We start from the raw sequence: 5548 nt of genomic DNA on the forward strand, positions 1-5548 counted from the left end.
AGTCGGGGGTAAGGAACAGCCCGACTATGTTCACTCCGGCCCTTGTTACTTGAAGCCCATGGTTGTGTAAGAGTTTTGATATACATGAGGGTCCTTTCATTTCACCCTGTTTTTGGCAGATCGCATGCTCGCCCCTTCTCTGAGTCCCACACCACAGTCTCCTGTTCCACTTGGATCCTCTGACCCTAGTTTGGAGTCAGAGGATAGAAGACTCCAGAAGTTTTTATTCCTCTGCCAGGTGGAGTTTCTGTCTCAACAATCTAGGTCTGAGTGTGGTGTTTGGGGCCAGAGCCACAAGGTTCTCATCCGAACTTGCCTGAGTCCAAGCACTCATCATGCACACCCAGTTTAACTCTGGGCTTAAGGGGTGGGAAGGTGAGGTGTATAGCAGAAAAACGTCCAGCACAAGGCAAAGCTAAGTTGGGGGGGTGCTTCCTGCAGAGCCCCCCTCTTCTTATAACCTCCCCATTGGGGCTCCTTGAGCACCACCCCCAAGGCTGCATGTAGTCCTGGGTTATCGGAACCTGGCTCCCCTGAGAAGCCTTCCCAGCCACTCCAACAGCTCCTGCCATATCCAATGATCACACCACAAAATTTTACACTCTATGGCTCTCTTGTTCCTTTTTATGTGTGAATTTTCCTTTCCTAAAAACACTTCCAGATCTTTTTAGGAACAAGAAGCCTGTCTTACTTACATTCTTTAAGAAATGCCTCACAACAGCTGTTAGGGTGTCAGAGAGCTAGAAGTACTCAATAAATACCATCGGAGGACAATGAATGGGTTCAGAGTGGGCAATCATCCAGCACGAAGCTTGCACACCAGAGGGAATGAATGAGCACCCCTCCATCTCCTACTTTATTACGATGGCCCTCTTAGTTGCCACTGAGGTTTTCAGAGAAACAATAAAAATACAAAAAGACAGACAAAAATGTAACAAAGCAGGATGACTTCGTTTGGTAGTTAGAGAGAGCTCTGCTTCCCTGGGGGATTCCTGGCTCCTTGTCCTCTCCTTCGCTGGCAGGAATTGAGACATACATTTGGAAAACACATCCCAAACACCCATGCTCTGGGGCTTTTACTTGAGTGTCTTTTCACACCGCCCTGCTTCTCCAGTAGCTGTAAAGCAAGCCACGGGATGGCAAATTTTAACATAAAAAACAACCCCGCAGCATACGTTTAAACTGATGGTGCTCGGAGAGAAAAGCCTCGCGTAGTACTTAAGTGCTTTTAGCTGCGAGCTGCGCCCCGCACAAGAGATTTCTGTTTACTAATGGTGGCAATTAAGGCGAAGTCTTAGGCTTCACAAAGCCACTGCTTACTCTAGCAGATATGCTAATCAATTTTCCTGCCACGCATAATTTTTGGCTCTAGCTTACTCTGCTGTGTGTGGTGTATCCCCAGACTAGGCAGCCCTCATTCTGTGAGATCCCTCTTCTTGGACACACCCAAAACACGGCTTGGCGGTGACCAGCGAAGCTCTGGTTGAAATCTGAAATGACCGGTGCAGAAATGCTAGCCGTGTCACGGTCGCACATTACCTCTTCTGCTTCCTCATTTGCAAAAACAAAGAAAGAAAAGAAAGAACTCCAGACGATGATGCAATGGCATGTACTCGTCTGCATAAAGCACTTAGAATGAACGCTCATCATTGTGAGATTTATCGCATTCCAATACACATGTTGTGGTGTAAGGTGAAATGCAGCAGGGCTGTATTAGGCCATGAACACTATTGGAAGGAAAGAGATCAAAGGAACCACAAATCCTCGCCTTCCCGCTCCTGGTTCTGCTGGGCGTTTGCTCTCAGGTGTTTATAGACTTGACTGTTTCTGCCAACAAGTGTCCCCTTGTATCCAGCCTCCAAGAGGCCCCTCAGTGACATTCTCTTCCTGGACATTGTGTCCACAAATAGTCACCCACCTCCAAGGCTAGATCATAAAGGGCACCGTGATTTTTCCCCTCCCTCTCTTGGGTCTTTCTGGCGGAAGCAATGAGCCCACTGTGAAGAGGGGCAATAATAGGAACACAGAAGCCTCCAGCTGACGCCTGGGAGGGGGCCACCATAGGTGCAAATCCCATCCCAGTTAAGATGTCACATGGCTACAGCTGGCCAATATCTGGGCTTTGACCTCAAGAGAGGACCTGTGCCAGAACCTCCCAGAGAGCAGTTCCTGATCCTTGGCCTGTAGAAACTGGCATAATGAGTGTTCACTGTGGCACACAGCTAGGTTGCAATCTATTGCACTTCAGTAGATTTTAATGTATTCTGCAGTCCACACGAACAGGCCTGGATACTTACTCTAAAAACATTGGCATAAGATACAGAAAGGAGTCCCGAACTTGTAATTCTAGTCACTATGAGGCTGAGGCAGGAGGATAGATCACAAGGGCTACAGAAAGCCCGTGGCAGGCATTGCCAACTTAGGAAGACCCTGTTTCAAGATAAAAATCACAAGAGGGCTAGAGATGAGACTTAGTGTAGGACCCCTGCCCAGCATTTACCAGGCCCAGGGTTCCAGGACCCCGGTACCACACACATATTACACACATATGCCCCGACGTCCACACAAAGGCAAAGGGAAGAAGTGCAAACAGAATTCTAGTTTTTAAAGCATTTCCTTTGTTGTCCTCAGGGATGCAGAGACTGGCCCCGAGTGCGCTCCAGTGTCGTCTGTCAGCCATCTTTCCTGTCACACTCCCCTTTCTCCACATGCGTCTGGAGACACAGTCTTCAGCACAGGTAAGCTTTGCAGAGAGAAAGACGGCATTTGCCTTCCCACAGCTCCTTTTGGGAAAGTATTCTCAGAAAACTCCTTAACTCACTAACCAGGGGCAAGAGGTGAGCCTCCAGGGCCTGTTTTAGTCAGTACAAGGTGTAGAGCACAAGGTGTGAGGGGGGAGTGTGAACAGTCATGAATGTTTGTACCTCAAGAGAAGAAGCACAACAGGGGTGAAGCCGGAGGGAAGAGGGTCAAAGGTTGAAGGCCCCGTGGTGGGACTCTTCTTTTTGTTCCTTCTGCCCGGCTCTGCTACCTGAAGTGACTACGAACCCTATAAGACAGGTGAGCGAGCATCAGAGGAGAAGTCGATGAAGGGACCAGCCTCTGCATCATCACCTGTGTGTCGGAATAAAGATGGCCCAGCAGCTCTAAGGCACAGAGAGTAGGAGACCAGAGGAGCTGTGGCGTTTCACGGAGCTGTCATGTAGGGGAGGGAGGGCTTTCGAGGTCCTCGTGGACATCCTAAATGGAATGGTGAATGGAAGGAAGGATGGGAAGGAGGGAGGAAGAGGAGGAGGAAAGGGGAGAGGGATGCAGAGAAACAGATGTGAACTCTTAAGGATTGGCAACAACAGCCTCCTCTTCATCTTTGTACATTCAAGCTTATTCAGGGCAGAAGTTTTGTAATCATTCATGGAATAAAAGAATGAGCGAATGAGTATATAATACACAAACAAATAAACAGATCAATTAACTTGCAAGTCACAGTCTGATGTTAGCTATCCACTCAAGCTATCCACTTGTGGCTGCAGTGAGCCTAAAGAGTGTGACTGTTTCGTGAGCTTACACAGTTTGTCATTGCATAGCTAGCTATTGGCTTACATACTGCCCATAACATCATGCTTCACTGCTTACAAAACACATAACCTCTCCTCCTGACCCACCAGGCATTCTGTCCTCACTTCCTGCCGTCCATCTAGGGCCAGCAAATGGGATGGGTTATAGAACGAGTGTCACGAACAAATGCGTGGGTCAGTCTCCAGGAAGCAGAGCTCAGAGGCTACAGAGCATCGATTGCGAGATCAATGCCTTGTCATTCCCTTCCAACATCGCTCCAGGATTCTGGAACCCAACATGCCATTCTGCTCTGCATCTCTGAGCCGTCATAGGTGGGGTATTTGAGTCTTCTACCTGTGAAGTTCCACAACAGCCGCAAAGACTACCTCCCCACACAGCAGCTCCACTGTGGGCACCGGCTGCTGCAGATTTCTTCCTAATCACAGGGGGAATTTCAATAAAAAGGAGATCATTCCAACAGCAGCTGTCAGCTCTGGTGCAGTCCTGGTAATTACTACCTTCTTAGACCTTGAAATCACCCCGCAGTCCACACCACAGTCCTGAGTCCATCTGAATTTATGAATTATTTGCAGAGATAATGAAAGCGATCAGATTACTTTTCAACTACATTTGAAATTGAATTAACCAGCAAGACCATAGGCAAAGATTCTCACATCCTTAAAATAGCAGACCGACTCCCTTCTCTTTATTCAGGCTCTCCAGCTAGACCACCACCGCCTTTCACTTCCTACTGAAGTCTCAGAAGGACAGTTAACTGGAGGAGCCACCCCATTAGAGGTGTGCCCATGTTTATGAACGCACAGGTGTGTACATATACAAGCATGTATGTACATGCACTGAACTTGAGGAACCATACCATTAGAAAGTGTGCACATTTTTATGAGTATGCACATGTACATGTATGAGCATGTATGTACATGTGTGCATATGTATATGTATACGTGTGTGTGCTTGTGTGTACATGGATGTTTATGTATATACATGCATGTATGCATGCATTATATGCATGTGCATGTAGATGTACATGTATTTGTATGTACAGCTTAAGCTGACTTGAAACTCATGGCAGTCCTCCTGCCTCAGACTCCCATGTGCTGGGGTTTCAGGAATGAGCCTCCATGCCAGCTAACAAGCTGCTTATTAAGTTCAAAGGGAATGGTATTCAGCATCTTCCTGCTCAGTCTCTCTCTCCCTTTCAATGCCCACTACCGGTGGTGATGTTCTAGAAACCAATCCCTGAAAACTAAACAAAAAAAGCTACTATGACACTCGGGTTACTGCTTGTCTTCCTCCGTTCTTTCTGTTTACTGTCTAGCAGGTGATTTATAAATGTGTGATTCTAGCCTTCTTCTCAAAGTCCTCGCCTACCTTCTAAAACATCTCAGGAGCCCAGTGACATCCAAACACAATGTATCTGTGGCAGCTGCACACTCACCAACCCCTGCCTGCTGTGTGGGTCATCAGGGGCACACAACTGAATTCTGATCAAAGAGAAGCGGGGGGAGAACAGACGCTGAAATACCACTTCCATGCCCAGCTCATCCAAACCCTGCCACGGGATCTCCTAAGTCTGCTCCTTCCTGCTGCTGAACAGGAGAATTCTGTAGACCTTGGGGACCTAGAGGGCTATGAGATGGGAGGAGCATGGATCTGCCTGACTGGACACTCAAATGGAAGCCACAGATAAACCTCTACTGAGTTTGGGGTTTGCCTTGTACCCTGCTTGGCCCCCATGGAATGGAGACTGAACCAGCCTGATCCTCATTCTGCTGCCTGTGCTGTGGCTGAGGAGGCTACTCCTACACCATAGAGGTGTGTGAAAGAGGCCCACTGCTCACACAGAGAAAACTCCCAGGAGGGCAGGGTAGGCCCTCAGACAGGTGTAGCTAGAGTTTTCCTGCCTGGCCCATGGTCAGAGCAAATCTCTCTCACCCGCCAGTCCCACAGCCACTCAGACCCAACCAAGTAAACA

General features: G+C 48.2%; 1 long non-coding RNA gene across 1 annotated transcript; it reads right to left on the reverse strand.

Annotated features, from left to right (window-relative positions):
- Positions 1 to 2619: 2619 nt before the first annotated feature.
- Positions 2620 to 3776, reverse strand: LOC131925513 (uncharacterized). The gene is made up of 3 exons (XR_009383272.1): positions 3634 to 3776; positions 3049 to 3240; positions 2620 to 2743 (listed from the first exon to the last, which is right to left on the reverse strand). It is a non-coding gene; the product is annotated as an uncharacterized LOC131925513 (long non-coding RNA).
- Between the last annotated feature and the right edge of the window lie 1772 nt (positions 3777 to 5548).

This window comes from Peromyscus eremicus, chromosome 15, assembly GCF_949786415.1.
Source record: "Peromyscus eremicus chromosome 15, PerEre_H2_v1, whole genome shotgun sequence".
In the NCBI taxonomy this organism is placed as follows: Eukaryota; Metazoa; Chordata; class Mammalia; order Rodentia; family Cricetidae; genus Peromyscus; species Peromyscus eremicus.